At 37.1% G+C, this 21,249-nt stretch overlaps 1 pseudogene; it reads right to left on the reverse strand.

The window, feature by feature from the left end:
* Positions 1 to 2,777, reverse strand: LOC137721793 (endo-1,4-beta-xylanase 5-like; annotated as a pseudogene).
* Positions 2,778 to 21,249: the final 18,472 nt, after the last annotated feature.

Consider the following 21,249-nt stretch of genomic DNA (forward strand, 5'->3'; position numbering starts at 1 on the left):
TCAGGTATCAATATGAACGTGAACAATTGCCTGCGGTTCATGAGCTTGTGCAACCCTAAGACTTAGGGTAGCCGAGGTATTAGCGATGCGGCCTTCTGCAGTTATCTCATAATCACCGTGGAACAAAGAAACATCGATATATCCTTGATCATCTGCTATGATTTCCTGAGTGTTAGAGTTCCACTCCTCAATCAGCTTATCCACAACATCTCCTGCTGGTGTATTCTTGAAGTTCTTATCTACAAGGGTGGTCACATTAAACCCGGCTATCTCTGGACCTACAAACATGATGATCCCTTGAACCGCCGGATGAGAATATCCCTCCCTTAGTACCTCTTCCAAATACTGAGCCTGCAAAAAAAAAAAAAATTCATAGTGTATTAATATAAACTCTTGCACTTGAAAATGTCACGGGCCAAGTTTGCTATTTTTGGACTTATATTTATCATCAAATTGCTTTACATATTGCAGTTTTCATACCTGATTCGGGTCTTTTTCCACATCCACTTCTGTAAGCCATATTGGCAGTCCGATTGCACCTAACATGTCTAAAGTAGATCTCATGTAAGCAAGATTTGGCTGACCAGAACCAAAGTGACCTTGCAACCCTATTCATAGCGACAAATTTTCATTTCTGGGATATGATAAGATCTCCTCAAGTTTTTTCTTGTACTTGGCTGGACTTGATTTCTCGTCGCTACTATATTCTATGGTGTTATACTCATTCATGAACATAGTCGTGTCAGGATCAAGCTGTTGAGCTGTGGAATAGAATTCTGCTGAAGCATTCTCACCCAGGTTATCTTCATAGAAACTAAAATGAAGATTCTCATTCACTACATCCCAAGCAATGAGTTGTCCTTGGTATCTAGAAACAACTGAATTGATTCGCTTTGCTGCTGCTGTTCGTACTTCCTCAGGGGAAAGGGATTTAACCCAGTCAGGCTGATACTTGGGATCGTCCCAGAAGACATTGTGACCTCTAATAGAAATGCCATTTTTTTGGGCAAATTTGACCATGTTATCTGCAATGGTATAGTTTTCTTGGCCACGTGTTTTCTCAGTGCTGTACCATTTCATCTCATTGGTGAAAGTAGTCCATTTAAATCTCGAGGCGAACCATTTCTGGTAATCGGAGTTTGTGAGGATGTAATGGTTCATGCCACATCCAAATGGGAAATGCGACTTAACTTGCTTAATGGAGACTCTAGCACCTTTGAGAGGATTTTTACTTGCCTGAGTTACTTGGAACCTCACCTTACTTTTTCGCAGCTGCAGGGATTAGAGTGAACAAAATTTTCATCAAATGACACGACATGAACACAACCTGCTAATACGAATTGACACTATCCCTATACTTATGCATAACGCAGAACAAGGGATTCATCATGTTTGGGTGTACCAGGTACCTCTTTAATGCTTTTGTCTTGGTGGGATCTCCATTCCTCCTTGGTGAAAGGTTGCAATGAGACATTATCCACCATTATTTCCACTGATGTATTTTTGCTCTAGATAAAAAGATACATACAAAAAAGCATGTCGGTCAAGAAACTCATTTAATTTTGAATTTCTTGTGGTATCAGTAGGATACTGGTGATTCTTCCTTGATCGATAGTTTGAAAATAGAAATGAAGAATTGCCAATATTACAAGAACCATAACATACATATACATACATACATATATATATATATATGTATGTATGGATATATGTCACCTTACCTTACCTCAAAAAGAATCTCAACAGGGCTTGTGAAATTAGCTACGAAACCGCCTTTTAGCAGTGTCCAACACCCATGTTCAGCTATTACATCACCACCACGCACACCATCGCGGTTGGAAAACTTAAAAACAACAGCTACTATCTCACTTCCTTCATTCACTTGAACAGAAGCTGAAAATTTCCAAAACTTGCCTCAATCAAATAATAATGTAACAAATAATTAATAAATCACATAAGTTCTAGCTGAAACAAGTACTATACTCTTAAATTCTACAATATATACATTACATCCAATTAAAAATAGCTTTTAAATTGATGATGATTCTGAAATTAGTTACCAGAAAAGCTATAGATTTTCCCTTTCTCAACGCAAACCTTCTGAGAGAAACTGTCTAGTGGATGTTTTCTACTGTGTGCCACCATGAACCTGTTTCCCTTCTTCGATATCCGTTCTTCTATTTTCCCTTGTCCAAAAGCCTCCCATCTTTCAATGTTGTAATTAAATTCTGGATTTACTATAATCCCTCCTCCATATAGGGCATCTAGTGGCTCTACCAAGCACTGTTGCTAGCAGTTAATGATTTTCAACAACGTTTCACAAGTCATGTATAATAAATTCATAATATATATATATATATATATTAATTTATTTATAAATCTGATCATTAAGTGACAAAACCTATACAAGCAAAAGAAAGAAATTATTGTAAAGGGAGTTTGATTCTTGCCTTTGTTGTTGTGGAGTAGTTGTAGGCTGATGTATGGGTGCGATGCCCTGTAACAGTTGAAAAGGTTTACTTTTAGAAAGATGAATTTATATGACGGCAAAACATTCATTGCATGATTTAACAGTAACCGAAGGAACAAGAAAAACAATTAGGATCCTAATGCTTAATCACTTTTCTTGGCAAGGTGAATATATATTTTTGTTAAAATAACATGAAAAATTTACATATATATGAGAGAGAGAGAGAGAGAGAGAGAGAGAGAGAGAGAGAGATACCAAAATACAGAAAGATGCATGAAAGCAATAAGGTGCAAGCTTCTGTGAACATCTTGATCCTCTTCAAAACACAACAGTCTTTCCTAGCAAGAAATAAAAGTTAATTACTTCAAAGTTTTGGGAAGAAAGATGTAGGTGTTATTGTAAAGCAACTGGAGACACAATACACACAATATTGCAGTGGAGGAAGAAACCACTCTGATGACAGTTTACACAAGAACCTATCTTCAAAATGCCAGACTTGTGGTTGTGGCGTCGACGCTATTGGGGTATTTATAATGTAAAATTGAGTTTAGTGTTGTGCATGGTATCTTTCAAAAGCTAATCTCCAGAATAATTTTTTGTTTTCTTTTAAAAGTCTCCTTGTGTGCCATTAATGTCTTTTTGTGCCAAGTGATTTGCAATATAAATAAATGTATCCAATTTTAATATCTCATTTTTCCTTGATGCTTTCCTCTAAAGTTTTGTGTTTGTGCCGTTGGAATGTAATAAGCGTGAGTTTATATTAGAGAAATTGGATTCATAAAAAGACAATAACCACGGGTAACAATGGTACCCCATGAATTATCTTCAGTGTTTGCATATAATGAGGTTAAATCTAAAGTGCTACGAACCTGTGATTGTTAAGAATAAAAAATATTAATTAACAAGGGAACAAAAACTCTGATCTATACACTTTAAAAGTACATTGATTTAATTGGAGCTAGTAGTGGAGTCGGCACTCGGATGAATATATCCAAATTTTGATGTGTCGTATTGGAAGTCGCCATCTCCATTTCTTCAATGTTTGTTTGCTTTTTCCTTACTAACCGATCACTAATGAATTCAAAATTGTATACTCCAAGTGGTCGTTTAGCTACATATGTGAACATTTGTAAAATAGGAATTAGTAGAGGAAATGGTAGTCTATCCTCTTATCCTACAGCTTGTTTGATTAACTTTGACTTACCGGCAGGGACATTACTACAACACAAAGCTGGAGATTATCATGAAGCTTGTTTGGAAGGGCTTTAAAATGATTGCAAACGCTTTTGGTGAAATTATTTTTGAGTTCCACAAGCATTTGAACTTCATGTACTTTTTCAAGTGTTTTTTTTAAGGATTCATTTGCATTTTTATCAAGGATTGGTTTCAAAACACTTTTACAAAAAACGTTTCACAAAAGGCATTTCTATTAGGGCCTGATTTCAAAAACATTTTTACCAAAAATGTTTTTAGTCATATTAAAATCATTTTTATTAAGGATTGTTTGATTACGTACTTATTTTGAAGATACTGCTAAGTGGCATTCTAATAGGGAATGTCAGATTGCCCTCAACGGTTAAGTGGTCAGGTCTGAACCCAACGTGCCACGTCTCTCAGGTCTGAGAGGTCCAGTTACGGTGGGTGTGGTTAAATAAGTTTGATTACTTGACCCGCAAGTTAGGACATACGTATCTAAATCCAGATTAGTCTCTAGTTTATGGATTTGGGTGATCTAAAAAGTAAGGAGATATCTTACTAGATTTCCTCTTGGATTCAGAATTACACACGGATTAGCTAGGGTTGGCAATTCTTTCAAAGACTCTCCAATCACCACTGTAAATATCTCCATTCATCCATCATCTAAGGTACGCAATTATATATTCAAGCTCCAAGGCTACTGCTCTGAGGGGTTTTTGATAGCTTTAGAGCTTATTCTAGTCATTCTGATTACTGCTGCAAATTGTGCCCCATAACCGAAATATATTGGAGAAAAAAATTCACATTAATTGAAACGTCGAAAAAAATTCCAACTTCAAAGAGCAAGAACCAAGATCCCCAGGCAAATAAAGAGTGTCTAAAGAGAGAAATTACATTTGTCCTTGAGTTTGTAGATGAAAAACTTACATGTTTGGGGTCAGAAAATCAAGAAGTACTTGCTAGAAATCATGACTCAATAGATTTCACATTTTGATGAATAGGCAAAATCATAGTAGGTCTTAAAAATGATTTTAAAAGATTTGAAAAGAGTCTAAAACTTGGTACTCAATCATAAAAAAGAAGTTTATGAAAGTTCGGAAATTAAAGGAGTTTATAAAAGTCCACATGTATTAAAAAATCATTGATTTGAATGGATTTTTTAAAAGAGTAATACTAAGAAGATAATTTTTTTAAAATATATTTTGTAAATCATATGACGTGGTTGTTAAAGATTTGATTATCACTCAAATGTTAATTATTGTGCTTATTTTCTAATTGGTGACACATCACATGATTTGCAAATTTAGTCTAAAAAGTTGGTCTACCTTGAATTTTATGAGAGTTCATATATAGTGTAGATTCAACTTTAGTTATGGGTTACTACCTCTTATTTATTTATCAAATATGTTTTCCTCATCCGATTTTGCAGTGTTCACGACATCACAAAGTTGTAATTTTTATATGTTTTCCACTCAGATTTTTATGCTCAATTCTCATTTGACAAACACAAAGCATGAGATTTCTGATGGAGGGGGAAGAGGGTGGATAAGTTGCAAGCATGCAGCTGTGGAAGAAAAGCAATCGAGTAAAGAAAAAGGGTTAAGTAATGTGCAATAAGAGTATTGGCGATGTGGCACAATTTTAACTTTTCATATGTAATTTGTTGAGAGTTCAATTTCACATGGGAAAGAGAAGTAACCTTGCATGTGTTTATAAGTAATTATGTTACTCTCCATATAGTCAATTGATTTTAAGAAAAATTAATGAAAAGAACTTGAAAACCTTGAGTTTTAACCAAAAGGACAAGAAAGTGTTGTAAGTGAATAGTACCAGGAGTGACTTTTTAGAGTAAAAATATCATTAACATTAAAAGAAAATAGTACCAAGAGTGTTTCGTTAAGACTCCCTCCATTTTATGGTGGAACTCCAACTTTTTTTGTAGTATCAGAACAAATTGTCTTACGTGTGAAGCCTAGCGGTCACATGTGCTCCATGTCACCCAACTTATATTGCCAACGTGTTAGGCTTGAAGCTTCACGATACATGAGGGACGTGTTGAGAGTATCAATCCCACATCAGGAAAACAAGACCTTACATGTGCTTATACGTAATTACACTACTCTTTATATAGCCAATTAATTTTATGGTAGAACCTCAACTTTTGATCACATTTAATGGACAAGAATAAAATCCATGAGAATCCATAGAAATCAAGTAAATTATTAATATTAAAAGTCTCACAAACTCTATTGAAATCCAAATAGAATTCACTTGAAATATTCACATGCATGAAATCTATGGAAATCAATTGAACATAGAATTCACTTGAAATATTCACATGCATGGAATTTATAGAAATCAATTGAATTCTTTCAAAATTTTTGAATTTTTAACTTGATCACGAGTGTTTAAAATCTCAATTGAATACACCACTTAAGCAATGATACAGCACAACCTGACTTTGACCCAAAAAAAAAAAAAAAAAGGATACAGCACTTCCTGACATGACTGAACACAACAATTCATAGTTTTCATAGTGGATCACTTGCACGTTTGGGGTTGAGTTGAGCAGTTGCATTAAAATTTAACAGGAGAATCGTAAGAGAGATTGTTATTGTTTTGGATTATTTTTTAAGGCATGCAAATCCCACTTTCAGGGAGATAAAGTGCCTTGCCATTATCTCAAAGTGGATTTTCATCATGCTAGCTTCGTGTACCACTAGTACAGCAAACAAGGATCTGTGAAAATATACAGACTCCAGGGCTTTAATGTTCTTCGTAAGGCATTATCTTAAGCTCCAACTACACCATAAACCCTTATGGTGAAATGTAGAGAGAGGTAGTTAACTTGAAAAGAAGAAATACCATGGTAGCTTCATCAGCATGCCTATTTCTCCTTTTCAAGACGTCAATCAATGTGTCAAAATTTCCGTTGTCATAACTGCGTAAGGAGACCTGTTGGTTGCCCTGATAGTTCCAACTTTTTTTTTTTAGCTTAGAACACGGAAATTTTCACTCAGATGGACAGAAAGTTTCTAATCAAGGACGTGGATTTGTGTTTTTTTTTTTTTTTTTTCTTGAGGTCGAAGGTGATGCTGCTGTTGTAATTTTTTCTGTTCTTAAAAAGGTTCACTCGGTATTAGGGCGATGACGACCATAGCAAATTAAGAATACATTTTTTCGGTTCCATGATGACCCGCATCTAAAGTAATCAATAACATATATAGTCACAAAGGTATATAAGAACATAATCAATTAGTTATTAAGGAGATAACATTAACAACACAAAATGCAAGAGCATAAAACTTGCACTAAAACGTCAACAAAAGGCATAATAGAATAAAACTCAAACAGAAAGTTGGAGCTGCAAACGTTGGTGGGACGCAGTAGTTGGTGCCACATTCAGTGTTTGAATTAGGGACGAATTGGTCTCCACTGATGGCCGGGTGATTTTCACTTCGTAATCACCATGCGGGAGAGAGGCCTCAAAGAAACCATTAGCATCCGTCGTGCCAGAAGAAGCCATGCCAGCTCTCAAACCCCATTCATGTAGCAGCTTGTCAACAACATTACCAGTAGCCAAGTAGTGGAAATTGCTAGAGATGGATGTATTTATAGGGTAGAGTGGCCGACCATAGGGTTATGGTTTTGCCCTACACATGGCGGCATCCAGTGTGTGTTATCCATTGGATGAATGAGGAAATAATATTCCCAAGATATTAATTAGGAAATAATATCTTGGGATGATGATGGAAGCATATCAATGATTGATTGTGATAGGGATTCCTTACTTAATAAGGTTTATCTTCAATTGGGAATATAATTAAGGGAGTTTTAATGAAAAGCTCATCGTATTGTTCACTTTAACGAAAAATTACATTTTTACACTAAAAAGTCAATCCTAGTACTATTCACTTTACCCTTTATTTTGTCCTTATCATTAAAACTCAAAATTTTCAAACTTTTTTCATTAGTTTTCCTTATAATTAATCATATCTTTAATGTCTGCTTTGAGGTAGTCAAGCCGCTTAGACCTCTAGGGCTGCTGAGCTACGGTAATGAGGGCATTCTTGTTTTTGTCTTCTGGATTTTGTGGATTATTTTTGTCGTCTTGTAGATTTTTTGAATTATTTTTTTTGCTCTACATCCTACAACTTAGAGAAATTTCCAAGTTGAACTTCTCTATATATTTAACTGTGTACGACTTGTGACTTTATTTTTGGGTCGATTGTCAGACTTATGTTTAGCAATATCAATGGTTATGTTTGTTTTTATTCATCAAAATTCTGATTTCTTCATGTTGGCCCGCAGATGAAGCACACAAATATATATATATATGTGTGTGTGTGTGTGTGTTCGCTCGCAATATATAACAACATAACCAACTAATAATTGTAGGAAAACAATAAAATCCGTACATCATAAACTGTAATTACATTGGTATCTGGTACCAAGAAATCTTAATCCCATGTTAATTAAACGCGAGGATACTTAAACTATTTTTAAGCAACATGAAGGACAGTTACCCTTTATGCCCATATGCAGAGATTCATCTTGAGCTGGCGTCCAGAGCTGATAAAATCACTTGGGATTAAAAGGAAACCTGTTTTAGGAGGCCGGCTATCATCATTAAGTACCTGCTGGCGCGGGATGCTCTTGGTGAAAGACTTTAATATGAGAGAATTTCCATTGCTTTTTACCACAAGATCATAGTAGAAGCCTTCCAAGAATGCTGATTGAACACAGGTAACCATCACCGCATATCCTAGATCTTCCATAGGATAGTTCGCGAGGACAAATAATGTGCCATCTTTCTTTTCATGGAGAACAAGTAAGGTGTCAGAAAGATTTAACATAACGGAAAATCTGCGGTTATACTCTAATCTTGTTGCAGCGGATCCCTCGTGAGCCCTGCTGAATTGTGGGTATAACTTCTCGGCTGAAGAGCGATAGGTACAGCCTAGATGGGGACATGAGCAAGGTGAGTACACTCATGCCCTTTGATGTGCACTTCTTAGATGGTATGTCACAGATTCTTTACATCCATAATGTACGTTTGGGCATGATCTTGCAATTGATTACAAAGCCTTCTCGATTCCCCGACAACGATCAAAGCCAACTGACCCGGGGCATGAGTGGCATCGACATTTATTTTTACTTTTGGAGCAGCAGGAAACGCAGGCTAAGTAACCATTTTTGCCACATCGAAAGACGGGGATGGTCAAGGGTTCATAGCAAATTGAACAATCAAACACTTGTGGGTTGGTAAGGGTTACGACAATATTATCAGACCCATCATGTACTACTTGTGGTGTTGAAGATCAACGCCAGCCCAATTGGTGTTTGGATTCTAGAAAAGTCTAGCAAATGCAAGCAGCAAGCTTGGAAGGCAGAAGCTTCTAGAGGACATTTTCCAGCTGCAAATGAACTAGACCATTCTAGTTCAAATCTGCATGTTAAGTCGGTGGGCATGCATAATAAGCTACAAAGTTCTACCAGCTTGTGGTATTGTATGGATATTGCAAAGCCATATGTCGGTGCAGTGTGTGCATGAACATGCACTAGAAAGTGCTAGTGAAGTCGGCAAACATGCCTAGAAATAGGTGTGTGTGCGCGCGCTCGCGCGTATCTGCTATGTAATCAAGTAAGCTTGTAACGAAGAAGTGATCAACCAACCAAGCAAGAAAAAGAAGTAAGAGAGAGCCAAGTGAGAATGAGAAGCAAGAGTAGTCTTGTAGGAGTGTGAGTGGTCTAGAGTTTGTCTTTAGAAAGTGAGTGAGTGTCATAGCTTCTCAAGTGTGTCCTTGATAGTTTGTGTGTTGTAATCTTTTGTGAGTGTAATACAAGTAATTTGTTTACTTGTGTTGTCTCTCCAACACTTGTGTTAGAGTTGTGTACTCTTAAGTTTTTCCCAACATGTGGCTCATTATTAATTGGCTCTTTGTCTGCCATATGATCATCGTCTTCGATTTCTTCATCTTCTTCTTGACTTTTGTGGCGAAGTTCTTCACTTTCGGACCTGCATGCTGTAGGCCTTCGAGAAACGTCATGAATCAGCCGTGGTCTGTTACACCTGAACCAGATGGGTTCTTCATCTTCTTCTGAAAAGCCACTTAACGGTGCAAAACGCTTTTGACTTTGAGAAAAGAACTCTTCATTTGATCTTGCCATTGCCTTAAACCCTAATGTACTCACTCTCCAGTCGAATAAACAGCTTTGATTTTATTTGTTTTCTCTCGATTGTGTTGATATATAAATCTTATTTGAATACTACTTTTTGCCATTCCGTTTTCAATCCTTACTTTCATCAAGCAAAGAGGCCTGTTTGGGGAAACAAGGCTTTGATAAAAAGAAATGGACAAAAAAAAAAACCCCAAAAATGGCAACTGATTTGAAAAATAGAATTATAATCCATGAGTGTATTTTCGTTAAAGAACAAGATGACAAATAATAGAAAAAATAATAAGCAAAAACATAAAAGAAATAAAATTACTTTTCCGAGAATAGAGTCACATACTTCTCTGCTCTTATTCAGTTTTTAATTGTGTTAAACTGAAATTACCTAACACCATTTGTTGATCAATTAAAACCGAAAATAAAGAAATATCCCAAGAGAAATAGAAATCAAGAGGAGAGTTAGATGTGGGAGGCATTTGACTTCATGATCGTCATGGGAGAGGGAGGCCTCGAAGAAACCATTAGCGTCGGTTGTGGCCGAAGTCAAGCCCTTCAATAATCCCCTTTCATGGAGTAACTTATCGACAACAACGATGGTGGGCAAGTTTTTTTGTTTTTTTTTTAATTTTGAAAACCTATGGTGGGCAAGTTTTTGAAATTAATGTTATCTGTTAAAGAGGAGAGTTAGATGTGGGAGGCATTTAACTTCATGATCTTCATGGGAGAAGGAGGCCTCGAAGAAACCATTAGCGTCGGTTGTGCCCGAAGTCAAGCCCTTCAATAATCCCCTTTCATGGAGTAACTTATCGACAACAACCATGGTGGGCAAGTTTTTTTGTTTTTTTTTTTTTTTTTTTATTTTGAAAATCTATGGTGGGCAAGTTTTTGAAATTAATGTTATCTGTTAAGCCCATTCTGTAACATTCCTTTTCCGCGGTCCAGTGCACATAACAATTCCTTGAATGTGAGGGTGAGCATATGTCTCCCTCAGTATCTGCTCCAGGTACAATGCCTGACCATAGAAACAAATAACTAAGCTTGTTAGCATGCCATGCATTCCAAGCTCAACTAGAATCGTACATGGATTCACTATAATAACGTTAGAGTTACTAAACTTATTCATCAGATTGTTAAATTTGGACAAACATTGACACGTTATTTAGTAAGTAAGTAACATTTGGATTTGATTTTAGTGTCCCCAACAAAACTCAAGGCCCATGATTTTTGACCCCTTTGTCCGAGAGGCGTCGCAATTAACCTTAGTATTTTAAATTCTTTTTTTATTTTTTCTGACTATTAGAAAATTGTATATTATAAAACTCCAATCAACATGTGTTCGAAAATATTAGTATTTTATAATTATTTGGGTTTGTTTGATAGTTTAGTATATGACTCTAGTCCATCCGAATTAAGGTTTCTAGGGTTTGCTCCCTACAAATATAGCTTATAGTTTAGTATGAATAACAAGATAGACACAATGTAGTATTTTGGGAGTTTTGTAGCTGTTTTGACATTCTTGTTTGTTTAATAATATTCTTATTATTTATAGTCTTGTTCATCGCGCACTTTATATTCAACTTGATATCAAAGTTGATCATTCGGGATTTAATCTTCTCTATTTGCTCAGAAGTCGCACCACGCCCAAATTCCTACATACCTGAACCCCTGACCCGCCAGCTGCTCCCCCAGATTGAATTTGACGTGCTGCTCAACCCGTTGCTGCATCTGATGCAATTTAACCTTCGCATCTGACCCGTCTCTATCACGTCGTACTAGATCCAACTGCATCACTGTACCCGTCTCTGTCGCTCACTTGTTTTGTGCATTATGGAGAAAACCACTGCCCAGAAAAAAAAAATGAAAAAAAAAAAAAAAACAAAGAAAAGGAAAAAAGAGTAAAAATTAAAAATTAAAAAATTAAAAAAAGAAAAAGGAAAAGAAAAGAAAAAGATAAAAAAATAAAACTGAGATAAGCCCACATGGGCAAGGAGAAAATTTGTTAGGTTTTGAGTTTCTGAGAGGCCCAAACAGGCAATGTGGCCTGTTGTTGAAATCTTCTATTGTTGGTGTTGACATGTTTTGGAGAGGGTTGTAATTTTTTTCCTAAAATTCCAAACCAAACAAAAAAAAAAATCTGATCTCATACCGAAAAATTCCGAAATCGATAATACCAAACCGGGATCAATACTGAACCGATCTCAAACTTTTCGGTACGGAAATTGTGATTACATATTCAATAGTTCAAGAATCTCGAACTGAAAATATATATATTTATTTTGGTTGCATGGTGTTGAACTTAAATAGTTTCATAGTAGACTATGTTAGAACTAAAAGTATGAAATTAAGTAGTTTGGAACTTTGGAACATCAAATTTGACGTAGTAAGAATGAATTGATATGAAATTTCAAATTGTTAATAGGTAAAAAGCTTAAATTTTAATTGATATGAAATTAGGCAACAAAATTTCAAGCCAAAAGCCCAAATTTTAGCCCACAACCCAAAAACTCTCAAAATTTTGCCCAAAACCCAAAACCTAGACCCAATCCATCCCGAAAACATTTCGAAAATCTTGAAAATTGGGAATACCGAAATTTTGGTTCGGGATTGATCTTCAAATTCTTGTCCCAAAAAATTTCGATTTGGGATTTGGAATCCCATTTTTGGTATGGGATCCATACCGAACCACCCCTGGTTTTGGATTGTTTTATAACCGTCACTCGAGTGCTTGGACCTGTGACCACTCGAGTATAGTATTTTGTTTCAGTTTGTTTGTGCACTTGTGATATGGAAATCTCATCCATTTAGTGGCAGGAGCACTCATATGTTTATTTCTCAATTACCGAGTCAAGTCAAGTCCAGTCAAGTTTGCATGCCAATTTACCTAACGAAGCCAGTCCACATCTACTTGTTTGCAAACCCATGTCTTATACTGCCATGATTGACAGAGGGTGGTGGAAAATTTTAGTTTTTTATGATTGTTTGAGTTTGCTTGTTAGTTTAGAGCAACTCCACCCCTAAAAACCCATAGTCAAGAGTCAATTCAATCCACCCAAATGAATAGTAATTGACTACAATGAATAGTAACTGCCTAAGTGCATTTTCACCCCTCAACTGCCTAGTCAATTCGTATTAAAATATTATTAATTTTTTTTTATAAAATAATTAAAATTTTTATTAAGTTAGTTAATGTCACATCCCGACCCGGGGCCTACCACATCCCAGGCCCACTTCACCACCATAGCATGAAATTGTCCACTTTGGGCCCCGACCACGCCAAAATTTTATTGTGACAACCCGTCCTTAATTTTACGTTTTTATTAATTTTAAGAGCATGAATTTAGGAAAATGCCTTGGAGGCAAGGATTTTGACTTCCATTGACCATCGGTTTGAGAGATGTGGGACTTATTCTTTTATCATATCCTCATAGTACTCATTGGTACGAATGCATAGGCGAAAGCCGTTTGTGAGTCCAGATCATAACGGTATAGTTACAGATGTTTGAAATTTATTATTTAAAGTTAGTTAAATAATTTGAGCTCCCATTTGTGTGAAGGAAGCCAATCGGTTTTTAAGGGAAGAAAAGGGACCAATCAAAATAAAAGAAGGATTGACCAATGATAAGGAGAGAAGAAAAGGAAAAATAAAATCAAAAATAAAAAAAAACAAGGAGAAAGCTCCCAGCTTTCCCGTGCACACCACCACCGCGACCACCCAACTTCTAAGGCCGATTCCAGCCAACTCCTATGGAGTTTTTCGACACCACCACCGCCATCTTGAAGCTCGTATTCCCTCTACAAAATCCACCTTGATTAACCTCTATATGTGACGGTTTGAGGCCATGAAAGTTAACGGTTCTCACGATGCTCCACCTACCCTTTTTTATTTTCTGGCAAATCGGCAAAGCGATAGCCGATGCCACCACTTGGGCTTTGTAGCCCACCATCCCAAGAGCAAAACCCAACCAACCTTGACCCCGTTGGACCACCGTAGACGATGAATCGACACTGGGAAGCTTTAGGCACCCGCCGGCTTCGTGGGCAAAATTGACCATCTTCTGTCCACTTTTGGACTTTGTGGCAAGTATAAAAGTTGTTTCTCTAATTAAGATCTTCATTTCTGTGAAATTTGAGAATTTTAAAGATAGTTGAATTTTTCCGACGAACCGTGGCGGCCAGCCACCACGCGCAGTGGTGCGTGGGGCGAGACCCCACATGACCATCTTAGGCTAATTTTGGCGACCCGATTCCATATTTGTCATTCACTTAGTGAAATTTTAATGTTTTAATGAAAATTCGTAATTGATCACCTAGTTGGCCACCATGAGGTCCTTGCATGAATTGACGATCTGACAGTTGGATCGTCATCAAATTTTAATACCTTATAGTATGTAATATTTGAGGATATTAGAAATTTACGGATCAGGAATCTAATGTACGAATCTTTCTGACTTGGATTTGTAAGTTCGTAAAATAAATGTTAACCTCCACTTGGTTTGGGCAATTAGAGGAGATCCGACCGTTGGATCGTAATGAAATTTTAGTATGTTATTCTAGAAGCATAATGTGGATCTCTGAAAGTTGCGGATTGGAAATCTGATATGCGGATCTTCTGGATCGAGTTATACATGGTTGTAGACCCTACCGTCGATCTTCGATTGACGGTTGACTTGTGGTCAATGAGCCTCAAATTATTTTAGAATGTCCTTGAGGATGTGTTTTATGTGAATTACGTATTCTGTTGATAAGAGTTCTGAGATGTGATTCGATAATTGTTCTAGGCGCCTATCGGTCGGGACGCCTCGTGGTGCGTGCTAGAGAATCATATCGTAGACTACAGGTGAGTGGGTCTTTTCCCTTCTATCGTGTGTGTGTGTGTGTGTGTGTGTGTGTGTGTGTGTGTGTGTGTGTGTGTGTGTGTGTGTATATAAAAGATTGACATCTCCACAAACGTTTATAAATTGAATATTTCATATAATTATTGTAAATGCTTTGGAGGACTAGTACGAACTACGAATGGTTTGATCCCTGTTTAGGGTACATAGGCAGTCTAACAAGACGTTAGATGCAGCCATATAATAAATGAGACTAAATAATTGAGATAATAGCCTTATTTGGGGAATTGAGTAATGTGAGGGACATTGGTGGAAAATGTGAGATTTAACCTTATGATTTGGTGGTTAAATGTTGGTCATAAATCAATGTATGAAAAATCAAGAAAAATAAGTACGGAAGCGTAAGTCATGATAGTTAATTAAACTAGTGTCTAGTTGGGCATATCATCGATAATTATTCTCGAAAATAAATAGTTTGGAAGTGGGGCGTTATAGATTATGCATTTCACGCCATGTTGTGTGTGTGTGTGTGTGTGTGTGTATATATATATATTGGGGAACACTATGTTATGGTTGAGTATTAGATTGCATCATGGTATATTCATATGTAGATTATCTGCACATAATTATTGTGAATGCTTTGAAGTGCAAAGGTGAATGCAGGACACATAGGTAAGTTCATGTGAGTTTATGGTATTAGTTGAAATGATGGAGTTATGGCATGACTACATTTATGTTTTAGGCAACTACGACCTTGTCGTACTGGTTGCCCAAGAGTTGTACATGTTATATTGAGATGCATTGAGAGCTCATAAACCTGCACCCCGATGTTAGTGTTCCCGCCCGTGGCCAGGGCACAGTCCTTCACGTGATGTTCACCTCCTGCACCTTACGCTCACCTTGGACTCAAGGTTGGTGCACAAGCCTGTTGTACAAACCACTATAGGTGGTTCCGACTCGTAGGTGACCTGCGATTATTCACACAGTCTTCACATGATCATAGCACTTGAGCGTACTTATTTACACCCAGTTCTGTCGTACAGACCACTAGAGGTGGGTTTGACTATTGTGCAGGGATGTTTGATGAGCTATTGATAAGTCGTATAGGTCACTAGACTCCCGACTTATACGCTAGCATTGATTGATGAGATATTGATAAGTTGTACAGGTCACTATAGGTGACTCCTGACTTATATGCTAGCATTGATTGATAAGATATGGATAAGTCGTGCATTGATTGATGAGATATTGATAAGTTGTACAGGTCACTATAGGTGACTCCCGACTTATATGCTAGCATTGATTGATGAGATATGGATAAGTCGTATAGGTCACTATAGGTGACTCCCGACTTATATGCTAGCATTGATTGATGTGATATGGATAAGTCGTACAGGTCACTATAGGTGACTCCGACTTATGTGCTAGCATTGATTGATGAGATATGGATAAGCCGTACAGGTCACGTGAGGTGACTCCGACTAATATGTTGATGAGATATTGGCTAGCATGTTGATGAGCTATTGGCTAGCATGTTATTGAACTATTGGCTAGCATGTTATTGAGCTATTGGCTAGCATGTTGGTGAACTATTGGTTCAACCATACAGGCCACAATAGGTGGATCCGACTGACATACCATTTCATTGTTGTAATACTTTGGCATTGTTATATTTTAACTGGATTACTTATGGAATTTCATTGAGATATTTGACATGGCATAATTGTGAGACTGTTATTTTGGTTATGGTTTTGAGTTATAGTCACGCCTGTTATTTTCTGAAAAGTTATACAGGTGTTACGATAAAGGGTTACTGCCTTTGGTAATTGAAATTGATTTGAAAAGTTTTGTTTCACTTACTCACATTTTCTATTTTTGCACCCCTCCAGGTTCTAGCAGCAGAGTTCCGTATCGACGAGAATTGGTGGCACTATTCAGTACAGATGTCTTCTTATGATGGTATAATCATTATCTTACCTTACTGTACTATACTTATACTCTATATCACGTGTGAAATGGGTTCAGGCCCGCTCATCGTGCACTTGTGTCCTTAAGCACTTTTAGGTTTTAATTTCTTCACATTTTATACATTATCACACTTTATGGATTCGTCACCTTCCAGATGTCAGCCAGCACAGCTCGATTCCGAGTCCTAGTGGACATTCCGGGTCAGGTTGTGACAGTTAATCTTTTAAACAATTTATTGTTATTATTTTCTATATTTTTAAACATTTTTTTATTTATAATTTTAATAATTTTTTTTCAAATTATTAATATGGACCATTGGATTTCAAAAAGATTGAAATCCAACATCCCAAAATTGGACACGTCACTGGCCGTTATATTTCAAATACAAATTTTTTTTACCGTGGGAAATCCAACGGTCCAGAAAACTAGCCATTGAAAATCCAATGGCCATTGCCGCACCATGTGGCCCAAGTCCCGTGTTCCTTGGTGCGCATATAGCACAGGCCCGCTTGCGCGTGTAACAATCCGTCCCAAAAAATTACGGTTTTTATAATTTTAAAATGTGAAATTACAAAAATGCCTTTCAAGGCAAATACGTTTAAAGTCAGGGGCATTTTAGTAAATTTAACCTTCACTCTAGAAGGCTCTAGATTTTCTGGAGCAATCTGATTGAGCCACGTGGATGATTGTGATGATGAGTAGAGGAGAGAAATGAGAGAGATAAAAGGAAAAGAAGGGGAGGAAAAATGAGGGAGGTTGGGCCAATGGGGAGAGAAAAAGAAATGGAATGGACCAATCAGAAAGAAGGAAAGGAGGGAAAGGAGAGAAAAAGAAAAAGAAAGAAACGGGCTGACCCATATACCCCTATCGAAGTCGACCCATACCACCACATTTCCGACACTTTTCCATTGGTTTTCCAACGATCCAAACCTCGCCACCCCCTACAAACTAACCATCATCTTCCCTTCTTCCATTTCCGACCAAATTTTATGGAGTTTAGCTTTGAATTCGTGAAGAACAGAACCCGTCGGTTCCGATGGTGCCACGGCAGAAACCTGGTGATTGTGAAGCTAACTCAGCCAATTACCACCACCAATGGACTCCCCTTAACCCCAGGAACAAAGCCTAAGCAATGGTTGAGGCGTCAAAGCTTGTTTGGAATCGAATCAAGAACACCCAATTCAAGGGTTTCCGGCGGTTCGATGGCGATTTAGGGTGTTTCTTGGCCGAATTGGACTTTGTCCCAGGTATAAAAGTTGCCCCTTTCATTAAGATCTTCATTCTTATAAAATTTGAGAATTTTTGAAGTTGTTCGATTTTCCGGCGAGTAGGGGTGGCCGGCCACCATGTGTGGCGGCGCGTGGGGGAAAAACCCAAGGTCTCTCCGTAGGTTTTTCGACGTGCCGAATCCGAATCCGCTGTTCATTTTCCTAAATTCTATCGTTCAGGTATAGTTTTACTAAAAGGTATCTAATTGTGTTTAGGCGCGTTGGTGGGAAGCAATGTTATTCTCGATAGTTTAAGCGGCTTATGGGCAATGGAAAACTTGTGAGTGGACCCCTTCTAAACTTACTTGTTTTTCATAAAATATTAGCCTAGCATGCATTCCATATTTCATGATTTAAATATGATTTATAATGTGCTTTATGGACTTTTATAATTATGGTTTACAAAATACTTTGATTTATCGAAATTACAGTTTATTAAAGGTATTGAATTATTGGATTTGCATATATGGATTTCTATGATTTTCAATTAAAATTTATATTACGGTTTTACGAACATAAATTATTTTATGGATTTCATGCATACGATTTATCTTGGATTTATGAGATGAAGTTTGAGCTAGCGAGCTCTGGATTTTGATACGAGTTTTGGAGATATGTTTTTGGTACTACCTAGTGGGTTATCATACGGCACATTTGCACACCACTGGTATAGATGTCTATGGCCATAGGACACAGATGATGGAGGAGTGAGATATGATGTATTATATATCCCCAGCTTCACTACCAAAAGCAGTGTCGGACAGCTTCACTAGCCACGGCTAGTGTTGGTGTGGATGTATGCTATTTTATACAGCTTCACCTTTGGGTGATAGACAGGTTATTCAGCTTCACCTTAGGGTGATGGACAGGTATTGCCTTTGGGCGACTATGATACCCCTAATTGAGTACTCATAGATATGGTTTATAGATGTTTTACATGGCATGCTAGGGTTTTTATAAAACCTACTATCTAGTATTATATATGTGTTTTCAAAAAAGGGGGTTAGTATGTTCTAAAATAAATTGGTTTTCGTACTATTAGTATTATTATAAATTATGGTTCACTCAGCTTTTCGGTTTTTGCGCCCCCTCAGGGGTTAGGATCGAGGCACATGATCCCGGTGCCAGGACACTTTGGCATATATATCCTCGAGTCTTCTCAATGCAGGTATAATTCTCTTGTTCGTACATTTTCCTAATAATTCTTTCATATTATTCTTAATTAGTTGTATGCTTTGAACACGTTCCTGTTTTGGTATAATCATTCTAATTGCATATATTTTATTTGTATGCATGTTTAAAATGGTTTCGTCACTCTCGGGTGTCAGCCAGCATGTGCTTACCCTGGTATTTGGGGAATAACGGGGTTGGGGTGTGTCAGCGCGTGTTTCCCAAGAGCCTGGCGCAAAAAAAATTTATGCCCTTGTCTAACGTTATGCTGGCATCAGCCTGACTTCAGATGGGCCGGTTACTGGGTCAGTCTATTCTAGGCTAGGTAGTTGGCTGGCCTCCACATAAGCCCAGCTAATTAGATGGGGCGGAGTGGGTTTTTTTTTTTTTTTTTTTGGGGGTGGTGGGTGGAGAGGAGATGGGCTGTGGAGGGGTGAACTTGCTCTTAGTATATGGGCCTAGTCCATCTTAATTAGGGTTTCTAGGTTTTGTTCTATATAAATATAGCTTATAGTTTAGTATGAAAACAAAATTAGATGTAATGTAGACTTTTGGAGTTCCATAGCCATTTCGGCATTCTTATTTGTTTAATAATTTTCTTATTATTATAGTCTTGTTCATCGCGCACTTTGATATTCAACTATGTTGAAGTGTGCAGAAACCCAGCTGAACAACAATTTCCCCAAAATCCACCTGCACAACCACCCCCAGCAACACAGCTGCGCCTACCCACCAACACCCAGAACCAACCCCAGTCCCAAATTTTGCAGGACCACCACGGCTTCTAACACCTCCACCCATCTAGGCCTCCTATCTATATAATTTCTAATCGTCAAATTCCAATTAATATGGCACACTATTGTGTGAAAGAGAGATAACATGAAGTGCACAATGAACTCCAACCTTCTTTCAAAGAAATTAAAATGTAAATTTTCATTAACGATATCCCACGCGATGAGTTGGCCCTTGTATCTATTCATAATGGAATTTAGCCTCTTGTAAGTAGTCAACCAAAGCTTTAGCCGAGAGAGTGATTTGACTAACCTAGTTGGTGATAGCACAACCAAAAGGGAAATTTAGAGATTTTTGTTGAATGGAGATTGTTGCATTTGCCAGTGGTTCCCTTGGGCATCAATTGCTTGGATTCTCACATTGCTCCTATGAACCTTCCAAAAGTGGTATTAATTTGTGTGTAACTTATTACTAACTGAGTTCAAGTGTTAATGTTTAACGTTTAATCTATTTGTATATCTAATGTCCGTAAACTCACATTAGTAATGCTTTGATCTTGATGAGGCTTCCACTACTTTTCGATGAATGGTTGCAATGAGATGCTACAACCCATAACTCAACTGATGTGTTCTTGATCTGAAATAAACAAAGTTTAAGGGTCAGCATCCTCACTCGGGTACATTTAGATTCACAATGCTCTAATGGATCATGATTGAGTAGAATACCCCCTCATATGGACTCAATGAGACACTACAAACTCTCTAACAATTAATAGTGCACTATATGAATGAATATGTGATTGCAAAAGTTGTTAAATGAGGTTATATATAGGGGGATTCCTTATGTATAGAATTTCATATATTTATTTGGAAAGCATGTGACTATTTACGAAGATTTAAAAGGTGCAACTCTTTATTTGAATAGACACATCTTTCCACCAAAAGACACTACTTCTAATTTCCGTTCAACTAATAAATCAATATAATAATAATTTATTATTATTAAATTTTCTAACCATCCCCCACACGAATGGAAATTGACTCAACACTATATACGAATTACAATGCAGACACTAGAGAGAGAATTCAATTGCAAAAATACTAAATCGGGATAAGTAGCTTTTAGCTTTGAACCTTCCATAGTGAATTACTATCGGATTTACTTAGCTAATCAATGAATGCGATGTTTTAAATTGCTTAGCCGTTTGTGTAAACCAAGACAATAGTAATCACACAATACCCTCTAGACACTCCATGTTTGCTCAATTGTGTTCTTTTCAGCCCTGAACAATTTCCGATTTCTCATGAGTGCTTTAGAGAATTAAGCCCTTAAAAAAATTCTCATAAGAGCGACCCATATATTCCTCACTCAAAATAGGTGACTTCTCATTAAGAGTATCCTGCAATACCCTACTTGGACTTTTAAGTATTCCAAG

The sequence above is a fragment of the Pyrus communis genome, chromosome 2, assembly GCF_963583255.1.
Source record: "Pyrus communis chromosome 2, drPyrComm1.1, whole genome shotgun sequence".
Taxonomy (NCBI): Eukaryota; Viridiplantae; Streptophyta; class Magnoliopsida; order Rosales; family Rosaceae; genus Pyrus; species Pyrus communis.